Genomic DNA, 17,982 nt, shown 5'->3' with positions numbered 1-17,982 from the left:
TGGGACTCTATGCCCTGTCCTCATCACTGGACATTCATCTAGTACAACAGGGCGCCCTCCTCATTTTGGCTCAGTCTCAAGATACGCTCCATGTACTTTCCTTAACACTTGACATTTGCATAAAAGAACAGGACCCCCTCCTTGCCAGCTATGCTACTGCTTGGCAGATCCCCTATGCTGCCAGTCCTGTTGCTAAACCTGTGGGGGTACCTCCCTCTCCTAAGAATGGCCAAACCATCTTTCTGTCGCTGCCCGCTAAGGAAGAAGCTGCCACGCTCCCTAATCCTGAGTTAACCTCCCTAAATTCTGTCCCCAAGGTTATTCCGGTCTTAACCCCTGCTAGTCAGGCCTATGAGTCCCCCACTGTAAATCCCTGCATTCCCCAGGTCAGTGTGTCTTCCCTAGCACCAGAGAATGAATCCTGTTTGCCGTCTTTTTCTAACCCAAAAATTCTAAGCTCTGTTCCCGAGGTTTTTTCTGTTTTAACCCCTGCTAGTCTGCTCTGTGAGGTCCCTACTGCTAACCCTAGTATTCCACAGTCTAATGTTAGGTCCCTAGGGCAAGAGGCAGAACCCCCTATGACCCCACTCTCGGAGACTAGCTTCTATTTCTCTGATTCTCAGGTACAGAGTAATTTAACCCTTGAGGTTTTTCCTATGTTAACCCCTACAGGTCAGCCCTATGAACCTCCCTTGGTAAATCCCTGTAGTCCATCAGTCAAGGACACCTCCTTAGCCTCAGAGGATGAACCCCTTATGTCCCCTGACTCGGCTAAAATTCTCGGGGCATACGCCCCATGAACATTCGGCAATAATACTGGCTCCAGTTAACAGTATTCTGGAGCCGTTTATTTCTTTAAACCTGTTCGCAGAATCCCTACTCCTAGGTATTTCGCTGACCCCATCTGTCACTCAGAGAGCTGAGACCCCTGCTTCTGAGCATAGACCCCTTTTCGTGGAATCTGTTGTCGTTTCTGATGTCCCAGACACTCTTTCCCAAATACCCACTTCAGAGACCAGCACAGTCGTGGTTGCCCCATTTGCACTGTCTGTGTTCTCCTCTTCTCCTAGGGTTTAAAGCGAACAGTACATATTATGTTCCTTTCCAAGTGACCCCTTCTGAGATCAGCGTATCTGATGTTGCTCCACTAGTACAATTACACTCAGGGCCCTCCTATTTGGAGGATCAGCTTTTCAAGTTTGAAACTTCCCTTATCCCTGATTTTGTAAACCTACAGTCCCTTCTCACTGTAGCTAAAAGTTCTCCAGCAGCCGCTGAGTTAAGCTCTGCCGCTGCCAAATCTTCTGTTGTAGAAGCAACCTTCTCTAGCTTACTTCTGTTTTTCCTATCTGTTATGCCTATCACCTTTACTAAAATTTCTGTTTTGCAAGGTATTTCTCCTATTAAGTCTGTGATACCTGCAATTCCTTTAATTGGTTCCAAGACCCCTGTCACTGAGTTTCCCATGGAGTCTGATGCCCTCACTAGGGATTCTCAGGGATCCAATTCTGAAACAAGCGCAATGCTATCTGATTTCATTACAGTAGCTAGTTCAGTTCCTGCTGGTTCTCAATCACCCACTTCAGTGACTAGCAAGATGTCCCTTGTTTCTATTGGAGAGTCTACCCCAGTTTCTTTCACGGATCATGCCACAGCCTTAGGGATAATTAAAAATGACTTTAAGTCTGGGATGCCCACTCCTTTAATATTACTGTTTCACGCTGATTCGCCCACAGTATTCAGGGTATCCACTACTGGCTTTATGTCTACTACCACGAACTCAGGGGTATCGCATTTGGAACTTTCAGTAATACCCGCTGTGTCCCTTTTTTCAAAAGACCCCGTCTTGAAGATGGACATATCTCCCTGTGTCTTCCACAATACTTGGGGTACTTGCTATTGACTGTCTTGTCCCAAAACTATGGTTACCTCTCAAGAAGGTGCCTGGAGCTACCGATGTTAAGAACCCTATGTTTAAAACAGTAATATTTAGCATTGCTTCTCCCATAGTATCATGCGAGACCTGGGTACCTGGGACCTCCACTCCTAAGCCAAGCTCTAGTTCTCTGTTTTCTTTCTCTGTGTTGGAGGTACCCAGGATTAACCTCAAGACTATTATTCCAAAGGCTGATGCACCGCTTAACCGCCTGCCTGTTTTTTTTGGATAAAATCTGTTTTCTCACCTTTCAAACAGACTCCTTACTCGCAGGTCTCTGTGCGGTGCCTAAAGTGCCATTTCTGGATGGCATTTGGCTTTTCTCTAAGACAAAGACACCCTTACTGGACCTCGTCGCTTTACCTGAAGCGTCCGTCCCTGTTCTCTATGGTTCCACTATGGGTATAGACATGCTTATTATGTCCTTCGCCAAGGCCACAATTTCGGAGTTGATTCTCTCTAAAGATCACAAACCAAAGGAAGCGGATCCTTCAACTGCCAGTACCATGAGTTGCATACACACTGCTACAGACTCTCTCAAATTGCTTGGGATAGCAACCCTGCTTTGTATCAAAAGTACCGCTGCAATAGTGTGTAGTGAACCCTCCCACCCCATTCCCTCGCTAACCATCACCCGGAATTCCTTGGAAGCTAAAGACTCTCGCAACTTTCTCCGTGCTGATTTCACCAAAGACATTGCCTTCTCTGAAGGTCCCTCTGCCATTTTTGTCCGACAATCTGTGTCCTGTGTCCCGTACTCTTGGACTATTACTATGGACCGGACACCTGGCTACTGCCCTTCTGATGTTCCCATTCCGGAGCCCTCAGGTCCCATTGTCCATGTACCAAGAACTGCAGTGCCACCGCTGTCTTTTATGGCACTCGCCAATGTACACCTGGATTGTGGACCTAATTCTCGCCGGAGACTCTTCAGGAACAACTCAATGTCTCCCAGACCTATGAATGGTCCTGTCCACCCAGGCTTCTCACCCAGTGGTGGGGGTACTGTAAGGAATCCCAACAAACTATGGGCTTTCAATGCCACCTCTCGCCTAAGGAGGTTTAGGAACAATTCCATGTCCCCCAAATCTGTGATGGTTCCTGTTCGTCCGGAGGTCTCACCTGAAGGGGGGGGGGGGGGGGTACTGTAAGGTATCCACTACTGGCTTTGACTATAGCCTTGCAGACCTATGCAGTTGTAAGCTTCCTCTGGCAATCTATGGCACATGTGCTGCTTCTCATTGCAGCTTCTGCCCTGTGCTTCAGCATTGGAGGAATACTCACACACCCTCCACCTGTGATTGGATCTCCGCCCTTTATATCCTGGGCGTTGGCACTGAACCAGTGCCGAGCATAACTCCTACCTGGGACGTTACTGTCTCTGCCACAAACCGCCCCAGGCCTCTCTCCTAGCGTTCTTACCTTCCAAGTTCCTGAGTATCCAGAGGCCTGTTCCTGTCTCCTGTGCTGAAGCGTTGTTGCCAGCACTGGTACCTGCTGCATTCACTCCTAGCAGTGGTTACCCCTATTTCCTGGTACCTGCTGCATTCACTCCTAGCAGTGGCTACCCCTAGTTTCCTGCGGCCTGCTGCTATCACTATGCAGTGGCCTGCCTTGGACTTCTGCGCTGAAGCGTTGGTGTCCCCGACGCTGCCCTGCGGTGAACTTCGGCCAGCCTGCTGTCTCCCCCTGCTGAGACCGGCGTCATGGGCCGAGGCCGCTCCTCGCGCAGAGGCCACTCCCGCGCTCACGCTCCTAAGCTGCAGCAGGGAACTCCTGTCTGCCTGTTGCCGATTCATTGCTACGACTACGACCACCTGGATGTCTTCTATCCTGACCCTGCTTCGGCCATCGATTGTCCTGTCTTCTCCTACCCCGACTTTGGCTTCAATAACGACAATGCTGCCCTCTCCAATCCTGACCCTGCGATGTACGACTACGAACTGCGCACTCCGGATCAGTCTGCGCGGACTAAGGTCGGTGATTATATAACCCCACCTCAGCCCCGCGGTCCGGTCCCGGTTTGTGGCGAGCATCGGCGTAACACAACCCAAGTAACTGCTCCCTGACAAAATCTATCTTGCTGGAGGTAACCCACTCAGCTGGTAGTCTGGTTTGGAGATTATTGGCTGATATCACTGATAGAGGGTGCAGGGGAGAAGCAGATGGTAAGAAAAGCAGTGATCAGTGGATTCACGGGACCATAAGCAGTGGAGGTAGCGGGGTGTCATTAATAGGGTATGAAGATCAGGATGCAAGGTTGGGGAAGTGTTGATAAGTGATTTAAAATGGAGGCTTTGGGGGGGGGGGCACAAACAAAGGAGAAAAAAAATCCCCTTATGCGAAAGTACTCTTGTAACGGATCGGGGGACTCACGCTTCCCAGCGTGTCCCCGTCACCTCTGTTCCCACGACTTCCAATCACCCCTCTTTACTGCGTTCTCACTCTCTCCCTTCCTTCTCTCACGGTCACTCCTCCGTGGCGCGGTTTGCGTGCCCTGACGCGCATTCGGGTCACGTGCACGGCTCCCGCACTGCGCACGCACGTTCCCGGCCACATGCTACGCTCCACAGTACCAGCACCCCTCGGTGTATGCTTGTTCCCCCAGCCCTTACATTACCTGGCTCCTCCGCCTTTCCTTCCCTTCCGCCTCTGGTGCCAAACGTCCTCCCGGCGGTGCATCCCTCGCGCCCTGTCACACGCGCGGTGCACGCGCATAACACACTTACAGAAGGCCCGCGCACCCGCTCCAGTTATTTGCTGCCCCTAAACTCTAGCTACACCCCCCATGGCTTACAAGCTATTTCCCTTCATTATTTCCCTGTCTCCTCCCCTGCTCTCTCAGACCTATCCCTGCAAACCCTCACTCAGACCTCTGCTCCACCTCTCTTCCCTATTGGTCCTCCTTCCTTTATAATCCTTCTCTGTCCTCTTAGTCATTGCTCTGCATAGCTTTCCTGTAGCTCCTGGATGTGCAGTGTCTATGCCTAGCTCCCTTGTCTCTTACAGCGCTGGTTCCTGTCCCTGCCCCTGTTTGGATTCCCTTGGTTTGAACTTGTGTACTGCTTTGGATTTGACTACTCTACCTTCTCCTGCCCTTGAACTCTGGCTTACGGACATCACTACGCTGCTCTCTCCAACCCTTGAACTCTGGCACACGGACATTACTCTCCGATCTCTTGCACCCGGACTCAGCAAGTATACGTTAATTCTTTCCTTACCAGGCCCGGCAACGCATTACCATACTCCAAGCACGCCCTCACTGCTGTGGGTGCGTGTTATACTGTACCCTTACCCACCTCAGTACTGGGGACTGGCCAGGTCTGCGGGCATACAGGCGTTACAACTCTAAAGGAGCATGATAAGGCTAAGAGACAGCCTGAATAGATGGGCTAGGGAGTTCCTAAGTCCAAGATGTGGGTAAAATGACTGATTTGATATGATGTATTAATTAAAATGTAAACTTTAATGTGAGCTGTGCTCAATATAAAATAAATAATTGAGGAAAGTATATAGTACTAATCATCCTCACAAGTGATATAATAAGCCTTGATAGAGTAGCGAATTTAAAAGACAAAATAACCTCTGCAGTAACTGAGTTTCAGTGGCTCTAAGTACTAAAGCTAGTGCTTTGTGCTGGGGGCGATCGTGTTTTGACCTTGGAGAGTCAATTCGCGATTGACCCAGTGTCACTATGATCACATCCCCCTAACAGACTTGAGGCATGTCTGCATATATAGTGTGATGTCTGGGAAGTTGACTCCGCATGGTCACAGTTTGATACAGTGAGTAAATAGCAAGATTAATCATATCTGAGCCTTGGAAGAGTCTGTTTTTGGGTCCTAAGTGATCCTTATATTCATGGCTTTCTAACACAAGTTGTCAGACTTCCTTCGTTAATAGACTTCCGAGTTGCACTATGAGTTTGTGCTATATACTCTTTATTTACCGAAGGATACTAGCGGGTTCGCGTGTCTGGACAAGGGGATAACCTAGTTTTGGCTGACCTTATGTCTCTTTGATCACAACCGCTTTAATCTGATATAGTAGGCTGACTAAAAGGATATTGCTAGTGTCATGCTATTAACTAATAAACTGTATCCATTCATAAGTCGGTGCGAGTTCAGTAATGAAGGAAAATGCTTCTTTGGTTATGAAACAGAATAAGCGCCATGTATAGCCTTCACAGTGTTTCTGCATGCTGGCTATAATCAAATGCTGTAATAAACCAAAGGCTTATTCTACCTGGGGCTGCCTCATGCAGCTGTTCATACAAGGTGGATCTTTGATACATGTTCACAGTTTTCTAATACAAATTATCAGGCTTCCTCTAGCAGGATAAACTTCATAACCAATTAATATAGTGAGTTTGCGTGTCTGGACACAGGGATGGCCTTGTTTTGGCTGACCCTGTGTCTCTTTGATCACGGACGTTTTTTCCTAATGTACTAGGCTGGTTATGAAGATAATCACAAGGTCATGCTAATTGAGTAAGCTAGTGAACTATACCAGTTCAAGAAAACCTGTGCGGCTTCAATAGTAAAATAGTCATTTGTTTTGGAAACAGAGTGAATGCCAGGTATCGTTTTCATGGTGTTTAAGCATGCTGGCTAGGATTCGAATGTTGTAGTAAACACACGCTTAGTAAACGACAGCTGCCTCATGCAGCTGCTCATAGAATCTGCATCGAAAACAGGGTGCATCATGGGATGGCGCCTACTAATAATAGCTTATAGAATCCTTGCGCATATATATTGTACCTCAAAAGTTAAAACAGCAATATATTGAAAAACCATTGCTACACGGACAAAAGTTTAAAAATGTATAGAGTGGGTAGTGATCCGATCAGAATGTCGAATCTCTCCCTGATGACGTCATTACGCCCACTGCCATGGGGCAGGAGAAGAAGGGCATCTAGTCAATGGATGAAAGGGGTTTCCAATCACCCGGCAACTGTTTGATTGAAGTATCAAAGTGGTAAACGATTAGAACAAAGTCCTGAATTACAGTGCATCCGGATCTCGAGAGGAGTGATAGCAATGTGTAGCTGTATGAGCTCTGACCTGTTTGAAATAGGTTTACAACGGCACCTGTGAGGATATATGTACTGTCACAATGATTTAAGCTCATAAATTGGGTGGTATGAATAATTGTAGTCCTCTCTGGTAGATAAGGTAGGTATATAAACAGCACCAACTCCCTCATCTATCCGTGTGGGAACACACCCTAGAGCCTAGTCCTTTGCGGCGTGTTCCCGCCTTACCTGCTGCCGCTGCCATCGCATCCACTGTTCCTGCCCATGCGTGCTCCCCGCTCTCATTACAGAGCGCGCGCACCCGCAGCTCTTCTAGCTGCCGCACGGAACCTGGTCCCACCTCCCGCACGCGTCGCGCGTCTCTCCCACACGGCATGCACACGCGATGACGTGCGTTAATCCCCAGCTGCGTGGCAAGTCTCTTTTCCCTGCCATGTTGCCTATCCCAGCTCCACTGGGGCCGCACCACTGCTCCGCCCCCTGTCCCCATTGGCCTGTCCCGCCTTTAAATACTTCCTGCTTCCTCCTATGCTTTGCTCAGCATAATCCTATGTAGCCTCGTGAAGCTCACTTCGTTTATGCAGTGCTCTCGCTCCTTTGCAGTTAACCTCTTGTGTACCGACTCGGCATGTTTGTGGACCCTTCTGGATTTTGGACTTTAGCATACCCTCGACTACGTCGATCTCTCCTACCCTTGAACACGGCATATGGACTCGGACTATGCTGCTCTCTCCAATCAGACTATAAGAGGAAGAATGATCACATCATATTACTCCAATAAACACACTTTAGTAAAACGAGATTCCCCAAATAATTTAATAAACAGTTCAGACAAACGTATCTATCTTCAGCTAACTGCAAGAAGAGGGAACTAGCAGTCCTATTCCATAACAGATGCCAATTCATAGCGGAGCAGGTCAGAAGGGATAAGGAGGGTAGGTTCTTGATTTTAGTAGGCACAATTCTAGGACAACACCTGACAATAGCCAATGTATATGCCCTATGTGATCAGGGCCCCGCTTTCTTTGCAGCTCTTGCCCAACTAGCAAAGGGACACATTATCCTGTCAGGCGACTTCAACACAGTCCTAAACCGAGAATAGATAGATCAGGCCAAACCAGAGAAAAAAGAAAAGAGAGCCCAGAAACACTCCTCCAGGAGTTGAAGGATAATCAGTTAGAAGACATATGGAGGGAGCTCCACCTCAATACACGAGATTATACATTCTTCTCGCACCCCCACGCCAAATACAGCAGAATTGACTACTTCCTCATATCAAGCTGACTGCTTCCAAAGATCTCCCATGCTGGGATCCTTGATATTTCATGGCCAGATCATGCACCAATTGAGCTGAGGTGCTCTCAGATTAACATGGACAGACCCGGAGCAAATTGGAAACTAAATTAATCCCTCATTAAAATACCTGACATACACCAGACGGTTAGCAACGAGATCGAGCAATTTTTCAGATTAAATAAAGACAGTGTTACTTCCCAACCAACCCTGTGGGAGGCCCATAATGCAACCCTTAAGGGCTCCCGGATTAGTATAGCTACAGGAAGAAAGCGGGAGAGAAATAAAACAATTGCAGTATTTCAATCCAAACTCATAGAGCTATCCGACAAACATAAACGAGATGATAGAGCAGACACCTTAAATGAATTAAAAATATCAAAATTGAATTAAATCTGCTCCTGACCTCCAAGGCCGAAAATTCATTGAGTTGGTCAAAGAGGAACTTTTACGAGAAAGCAAACAAGCCAGATTGCAAGCAAAATTAGGAATAAACAACTAAACTATAACATTCAGGCCATAAGACTAAAATTGGGAGTAATGACATTGAATCCTAAACTAATTGTATCAGAATTAAAAAAGTTTTCCGAAAATGTATATAATGGAGAAACAGTTACGCACTCCGATACCACAAAACAAGCCTTGCAGGACTTCCTAGCAGACTCAAACTTACCGAGATTGAATAGGGCTGAGAGAGAGGGACAAAAGGAAGACTTTACAGTGGAAGAGCTGTAGGAGGTTATCAAACATCAGAAGCCATCCAAGGCCCCGGGTCCAGATGGATTTTCAAATCTGTACTATAGGAAATTCAGTACACTCTTGGCCACCTATCTCCTCTTGATGTTTAAGGCAGTGCTGGCAGGTGCGTCATTCCCAGACCAGATGCTTCAATCATCGATATCACTAATATACAAACAAGGTAAAGTCCCAATGGATTGCAAAAGTTATAGGCCTACAAGTATACCCCTGATAAATTCAGATATTAAAATGAATGCTAACTTATTTGCCAACCATTTGAGTCGGATCCTGCCTAGACTAATACACCCAGATCAAGTCAGTTTTATCCAAAACAGACAAGCTACAGACAATACCAGACAAATCATTGATCTGAAAGAGATAGCCAATACAAAAAAATATACCGGTTAAGGTGTTGAGTCTAGATGCAGAAAAAGCCTTTGACAGGATCGACTGGCCAGACTTAAAGACCACGCTGGGGGATTTTGGTTTCAGGGGGTAGAATATTAGAGGCAATACTGGCACTGTATTCCAGCACGGCGGCAAAAGTGATATATCAGGGATTCCCATCGGAACCCTTTAAAAATTAAAAGTGGTACAAGACAGGGATGCCCACTCTCACCTTTGCTGCTTGCCTTATGCATGGAACCCCTGGCAGCACAAATTTGGAACAACCAGGATATTTTGGGAATACAAATTAACCAGCAGATTCACAAAGTAGCTCTCTACGCAGATGATGTTTTCTTAACCATATCTAGGTCTCTCACTTCCCTGCCCAATCTGTTTGATCTCTTGGAAAATTCAACAACGTTACAGGCTTTAAAATTAACCAAACAAAATCAGAAGCCCTGAACATAAATTTACCAAAAGAGATGGAAAAGTTGATAGCCATTCATTTTAATTTTAAATGGCAACAGAAAGACATCAAATACGTTGGCATCCATATCACAAACAACTATAAAACTTTATATAGGGCCAACTACCCCAAATTACTCCAGATTCTTAGAGAAGGCATCAGAGTATGGTTAACCTACAATATTTCATGGATTGGTAAAATATATTGTAGGTACTAGATAGGGGACCCCCGCAGCTGTCAATAAGTATAATGTGTCAATAAGTGAAATATATTGTATTAAAATGAATTTTCTCCCTCACATTCTTTACCTATTCCAGATGATATCGGTGACATTGAGACTGAAGGACATACTCTCGCTTCAGTCTCTGATCTCTAAGTTTATATGGGGTTATAAGAAACAGAGAGTAAATGGGAAAATACTAAAAAGACCCGTTTTGGCAGGGGGCTGGCGGTACCTTGCTTGTTGTCCTACTACAAGGCGGCACAATTATGCCAAATTTCTCAATGGCAGGTAGATCCCAGCCGAAAAAGATGGATGAAGATAGAAAAATAAGTCTGCTCTCCCGTAGAACGAGACAGCTTAACTTGGTCCCAAAAATCGGTATTTAGAACCATTAAAGAACCGCTGGCCCGGATGACAAACTATTGGACGATCCGGGAGGCCGCTAAATTGAAATGTCCCAATTATGGGGTAACCCAGAATGGCAACCCGGAATTTGCTCTAGGCCTGCACAGTGCAGATTTTACAATTTGGAATCAGAAGGGAGTTATAAGACTCAGCGATCTGGAGGGAAACAAAAGTATCAAAACATTTGAACAAATCAGATTGGAAAAGACATCCCCCATTCGGAATTTTTTAGATTCCTCTAGATCAGAGCATTTTATAATAAACACTCATCCTGCCCTTAATTGATGAACTTTGCTTAATTGGAAACGGATACAAGGGGACTTACATCGCAAATGTATAGGGAAGTACAGGCATACCCCGGTTTAAGTACACTTACTTTAAGTACACTCGCGAGTAAGTACATCTCGCTCAATAGGCAAACGGCAGCTCACGCATGCGCCTGTCAGCATGTCCTGAACAGCAATACCGGCTCCCTACTTGTACCGAAGGTGTGCTCAAGCGGGGAGACTATAGAGCCTGTTACAAATGCGTTATTTACATCAGTTATGCACGTATATGACAATTGCAGTACAGTACATGCATCGATAAGTGGGAAAAAGGTAATGCTTCACTTTAAGTACATTTTCGCTTTACATACATGCTCCGGTCCCATTGCGTACGCTAATGTGGGGTATGCCTGTAGTCTGTTCGAGCCCCGACTATGCCCAGAAGCATAGTTATATGGCCCAATGAGAGTCAGACCTGGGTGAGGTGTTGGAGGTCAAGGAATGGGGCGAGATCTTTGTTGCAACAGCCAAAAGCTCAATATGTACCACGTTACGGGAGAACACACAAGGTGTTAATGAGGTGGTATCTCACTCTGTTAAAATTTTCCAGGTTTGTCACGAGATACTCCCCGTTGTGCCCAAAATAATGTGGAGAATCAGCCGATCTGGTACATATGCTGTAGTCTTGTCCTCGGATCGCCCCCCTAGATTGGCTTCAGAGGATATTGGGCCTCACAATTCTACTAGATCCATGTCTGTTCCTACTAAATAGACCAACACCAGGTCTAACCAGGGTAGAGACTAAATTGATTGCCCATTTGGCAACAGTGATGAGGTGCGAGATCGCAGCATTGTGGAAACAAAAGGATGTTCCAACGATTCCCAAAATTCGGAACAGAATTTGGTTTGTTTGCTAGATGGAGAAGTTGACCAGTTTAGTCAATGACACTGGCATCAAATTCCAAAAGGTCTGGTTGCCGTGGCTGGCTTAGATGGACATTCCAGGAGTAAACGGTACCACAATCATGCTGTGATAGTTGAAGGTGCATTCTCAGCTAACGGCTGGCAAAATCAACAAAAGAGGAGCTTACTGGTGTAGGTAGTTAAACGTAGCTCGGACCGCGCAGGGAATGAGTACTCGAAGTACAATCAAGCACCAGAGATAGGTAGTACAAGGGAAGGATATACCCCCCCTTCCAACCCCTTTTCTTTCTTCATGTGGATTTATGTTTCATACGTCTTCAATATGATTTGATTTTGATTTGAGTGTTGAGCTTTAACAATGGAAGAAATGTGTATAAAGCTTTTCTGTGTAACTCAATAAAAATGTAAGTTACAAAAAAAAAAAAAAAGAGTTTGTCAAAATGGGGGGCATCATTTGGATTTCACTCTGGAAACCACAAGGCTTCATTTGTGAGCTGATATATTTGCACTCTCCACTCTGTCTTGCACATTTTCCAAGATGAAAAACTACTAAGGAAATCTCATCTGCCACACATATGAAATCAATTTGAATTGTTAACCTTATCTCATCTTGTTTGAACAAAGTATTGTGACGTTTTACTGACGTAGGTTTTAAATCTACATTTCTAACATCCAGCTTGAAGGGACATTTTACAAGTTTGGAAATAGTAAAGTCTAGTAAAAAGTCAAACACTTTAAATGATGCATTTGACATTGGATCAGCTTAACCGGTTGCATCTCCCTCCTTTATACATGCATTAATGTACTGTAAATACCAATCTTTTGTATTTCAATATTTATATTGATTTTTTGTCTCAACATATTTACTTGTCCATGTGATACCAATCTGTAAACATAGGCATATATTTTGCTCTCAAGTGTACCTAGTTCGAGAGTCATTTTACAGCAACTAAAAATACCACTTATGGGCACATTCAAATGTCTCAGATGGGTCCACATCCCTGGCTTCCCCCACTATCTGGGTAATGACATGCAAATGAGAGAGAAAGTCATTTTATAAAGCTAAAACTCTCGTCATTAAAATGGAGGTCAGTTATTAAAACATTCTGAGGGTTACTTTTTTAGGAGGGCCTCTGCTCTCTAAGTAAGAGAAACTTGTAAGTAAGAAATGTGCAGCAAATTTGCAGTCGTGTAAATGGGTTTGAAGCTGATCGCTGAACTGTGTTGATTTTAGCTTGGGGGAACTCAAGCTTCCTGAGATATTTATCTCTGTAGGTCTTGCCGGTATCTCTGCGCAATTTAAAGCTCCCATGTCAGGTAGGGCATTAGGTAGTCACAAGGGATGACCTTGTGGCTTCCTATTGGCCATCAGGTCCGAGTACTTTTATTACTCCCTATTGATCGCCTAGCTGGGGCCTCTACGGCAGCACCTACGGAAGTAAGTAATTCAGGAAGAAGGGAATCCCCGGAGCTGAAATCAATGCGGTTCAGCTCCAGAGACCCCCTGCTTTAAACCTATATATTTAAAAAAAAAAAAAAAGTGTTTTGACAGGACTGCTGCTTTAAATTATGGACCTAAAAACTCCAAGCAGTTTATCCATGCTACTAAAGACTATAAACCACATACATATTTCCCATATTACTAAAACGCCCCAGGAGGACTTACATGGTAATTCTATATCTACATATGAGGCCATTCAGGCCATTTTCATCTGCAAAATCCCTATAGACTTCAATGGAAATTTTCAGCAGGGTAGTCGGAATGGCCGTTTGGACTGTTATAGAATGATGAATCACCAAAGCAGAGAATGGACATAGAACAGGACTGTAGGACAGTTTAGGGCTCAATCATGTAGAGAACCTCCCATGATTATACTCACAAACATATGAGATATATGGGCATATCCAAAACTGTGGCTAAAATGTAGTAGAACGTGGGTGGATACACACTCAGTTCAGCAGGACCCAGGAGAGAGAAGAGAAAAGAGAGACAGAATAGTGAAGATGGAACTTTTAAAACAGTACGTTTATCACAAAAAGACCCCATGCAATAAGGGCTTACATCAGGGTGATCCGTTTAAAACATTTGTATGATACAAATAAGCCGCAGTGACTCCCGGGAGCCGGATGAGTCGCGCTCTCAACCACTCAAAGGCTCCACTGCTACCGCTGTCGTCACGTCCGGGTTCTGAAACTGTGAGGATTCAGGGATCGCGGCATCCGCGCCCTGGTTCCCCTTCTCCTGCGGTTACTCCCGCTACCGTGGCGCGCGCCTCTCGCTGGCGTCACTCACCTTCGGCGGTCCTGGGGGTTCCCCGCCGTGCTCTGCGTCCTCGGATGCCCGCGGGATCTGCATTCCCGCATACGGCCGCCATATTCCCCAGCCGCGCGCCTGAACAGCGCGCGCCGGGTGAGGTTAATTTATTCACTGCTCTTGCAGTGAAGACCCGCCCCCAGCACACTAAGAGGACCTCCTACAAGAGTCCTCACCTGCCTGCCAATCAAGGGGACCTATCCAGGATGGCTCCACGCAGTCCTCCAGGCCTGCCCCCACCTCTGATTGGCCAGTCACACTTTATAATGCCTGTCCTTCCTCTTACTCATTGCTCGACATAGTTTTACTTGGATTACTACTCTGGCGTTTTCTCTCTTATTCTCTCAGGTTACGACTTGGCTTGGCGGACGTCTCTCTCTGGCTCTAGACCCCTGCTTGGACAAACGACCTTCCGGAATTCTCCAATCCCAGACCTTGGCTAACGGCAACGACAACGGCATTTCTACACCGGTACCGGCAAGTATTGCTAGCTAAATACACCTGGCCTGACAACGCCAAATCACCACACTCCGGACACGCTCCCTTTGCTGCGGGTGCGTGCTTCTATACGTTCCTCACCTCAGTGAAAGGAACGGGTCTGGTCTGCGGGCAGCACCGGTGTAACAGAAACCAGGTAACCGGATGACGTGGCTGATGTGGCTGGCGTTCTTCCCAACACTGGTCCTCCGCTCAGAATCAGCTTTTTCTCCGAGTGTCAGACTCCTCAGGAGTCAATGGCCCCACCCACGCTTCCTCTACTAAATATACACTGCTGTGGAGATAACGCTAAACCAATAGGATAAACTCCTAAGACAAGGACCAATGGGGAGTGTGTTGATCATAATAAAGCTGATATATGCTACATAGTAGACAGGTGTTTAATGTTAGAGAAAACACTAGGGTTAGGGAGTGATCACAAAACCACACCAATTGAAACAAAATAATGGGTGAATATATGGTAATCAAAAAAGTGGGTGCAAACTGTGAACTGAAAAGTGAATCAGAAAAAGGGAGGGAAGGAAAACACAAAATGGATGTGTCTCCTAAAAGAATTCACTATACTGCACTCCTACTTGATTTAAAATTTAACTTTTAATATATTTATATAAAACATATATTACGAAATCGTCGTGTATTGTGCATTAAAAATAAATTAAATTAACAATTAATTTATTTATTTATTTATTTTTAATGCACAATACACGACGATTTGGTAACATATGTTTTATGTAAATATATTAAAAGTTAAATTTTAAATCAAGTAGGAGTGCAGTATAGTGAATTCTTTTAGGAGACACATCCATTTTGTGTTTTCCTTCCCTCCCTTTTTCTGAGGTGTTTAATGTTATCTAAATCTCAATAGCACAATTCAATACGTTCTCAGTCCAAGTTATACACTCACATATAAATGTACAATACATACAGTAAAATTGTACTGCATAGCAAATCAAGATATCAATAGCAGAATTGTATACAATAAATAGATATGTGTAAACCAAGTACCATCCGCGGTTCTAGTATGGCAGATATACCCTGCTCAAGCGAATGAAGAGGGATTAATACACCAAACAGTATAGTGAAAGGGTGGTGCTCACAGGGAGTAAATGATAAACTAAGTGAGAGGAAAGACAGAATCCCTATATTGTGGCACTAAGAGAGTGCACCCAAATTAAAACTTAATATTTATTGTGTAATCTTAAAATGAAACTGTTTGGAGTAACCATAAATGCAGGACAAATTATTAATTAAAAATAGTAAAAAACGGAGAGGTGGGGTAGTATATAGGGGAATTATATATAAACCCTATTGTCAGTCTGTTAACCCTTTGATGGTTTGTAAGTGTAAGAGAAGTGTCACACAGGTAAGTATGGTGAGGATACTGTTATATCACTGATCCCTTGTAATCAGATCCTACAAGGAGGCTGAAGGGGAGTAGCCATAAACTTACATAGAGTATGAGAGGAGAGAATGATTATAGCTATATAGATAGACATTTATGTCCAGGGCAGCCATAAATATAGCCCTAGCTCTATCTAAGTAGCTAATCTCTAACTAAATAGATTCAGACACAAACTCTTTATTGAAACAGACTGACACTAAAGTCTGGGTGCTGTTGCTGCCCACGAATGCAGTCTACGAAGCACCCAGACGGTACACAAGCCATCACCACTCCGATGAGCCGACGTCACGTGATGGTGATGTCAGACGTACCCTACGTACGTTTCTCCGTGACGGGCTTCATCGGGGCTAACAAGTTACCAGATGTGACAAATAGCCACTTATCCTTATCGCATTAAATTTAGCTTGCCTTTGCTGATAACGACTTTTGTAAAGTGCTGAGTACATCTACAAAGCAATATAGAAATAATTAATGATAATAATACTACTAATAATAAATACTAATAATATGATATGAGTTACAAGGGGAAACTGTGGGGAAAATATTTTAGGGGACTTTGTCTTCCCCACATTTAGGGATTTCACTATTAAAACAGTAACTGTTTAACCCATTTATTTATCACAGTGTTGCTCCAATGCTTTGGAATACTTTTTCTTATTCTTTATTTAATTTTGACATCTTCCGTTTATTAGGTTTCCTCTGTGCGACACCTTTGGTCATTGATGTCATACTTCGTATAGGTTGCATGGCAATGGCTAATTGCTGTGTTATAATGGTAGTAATTATATCTCTCCTGTTTCATTTGTGAGAGCTTGAAATCTGTGGTCCACCCTATAGTTTTATTTAATGTCACCAATTAGCTATGGATCTATGCAGGCCGTTTGGGCAGTTGTTTGCATTTTAAAAAATAGTTTTCCCTATAGCAAGATTTATAGTTAAAACTTATTAGGCTCAAAATACAAACATACAAAAAGTTAAAAACAAAACAAAAAACATTATGTTTAATTATGCCAGTCATTGATTGATCTGTATGTGGCGTGTATATTACATTTGATTCTCATAGTACTTCCTCAGATCATTTGCATGTTCAATTTTAAAGAATGCTCAAAATCTATATTATTTTACCTATTCTGTTACTGTTAACAGTATATAAACTAGCTAGTCAATGTTATCTTTACTTCCTCCTCTAAAATATGTTCTGATTTTCCCGTGTCCCTGTTTATTGTACTTTACCCCATTGTCATTGAGAGACCCAAGTGCATTACACAGTTTTCCTCTAAATCCTATCATTTAAACAGTTTCAGTGTCATACTACTATATACTGTAGGCCACAAAGACACTAAAGTCTTGCAAATATACACATATATTGACCTTTTCTAACTGGCGTATATCTACAGCTACAGTCAGTTTAGGTGCTGTGCAAATGCTTTTCTAAAATATTACAAGTGCAAAAGCAGAGTCATGTAAATGCTTTTGTGTCCATTTCCTTGTGAAGAAATTCATGTTACATTTGCAACATGTAAGTTTGTTAAACAGATCATCTTATTGGGAGGTCTCTACATATATTTGCTGGATCTTGCAGATAAAAATCCATTGGGCAGGACCCTACTCACACCCTAATTTAATTGCAAACAGCTGGTGTCCTTTAATAAGGCTGTGAACGGAAATTATTTATTCTTCATCTGTTTGTCTTATTCTGTACAATTTTTTATTTTTAGACCAGATTAGTGTAATATTGCCTGGAACATCAAAGCCAGAAAACCTATACAAATTGAGTAGACAGCACTCACTATCAATATAATTATGAATGTGCAGGGTGCTACCGGACCCAAAAGGACCTAAATTCCCCCACAACTAATAGTCAAAAAATAAAGTTCCAGCACTCACTGACAGAGAATCAAAGCCAGAAAGCTCACTCCACAAGGTGGGCAAACTTGGGTTTTTGTGAGGTAGAGAGAGTTGTTATGATCAAGCTGATTGAGCAGTTTTATCATTTTTACCTAATCTCTCATGTTCAAGCCTGTTTGTAAACTGTATGTCCAGGTAAATTGTTGACAAAGACAAGTTTATTTGTATTGCTTTGTTTAAACTAATT

The sequence above is a fragment of the Ascaphus truei genome, chromosome 1 (genome assembly GCF_040206685.1).
Source record: "Ascaphus truei isolate aAscTru1 chromosome 1, aAscTru1.hap1, whole genome shotgun sequence".
In the NCBI taxonomy this organism is placed as follows: Eukaryota; Metazoa; Chordata; class Amphibia; order Anura; family Ascaphidae; genus Ascaphus; species Ascaphus truei.
The sequence above is the reverse complement of the archived record's forward strand: the minus strand, read 5'-3'. Positions refer to the sequence as shown.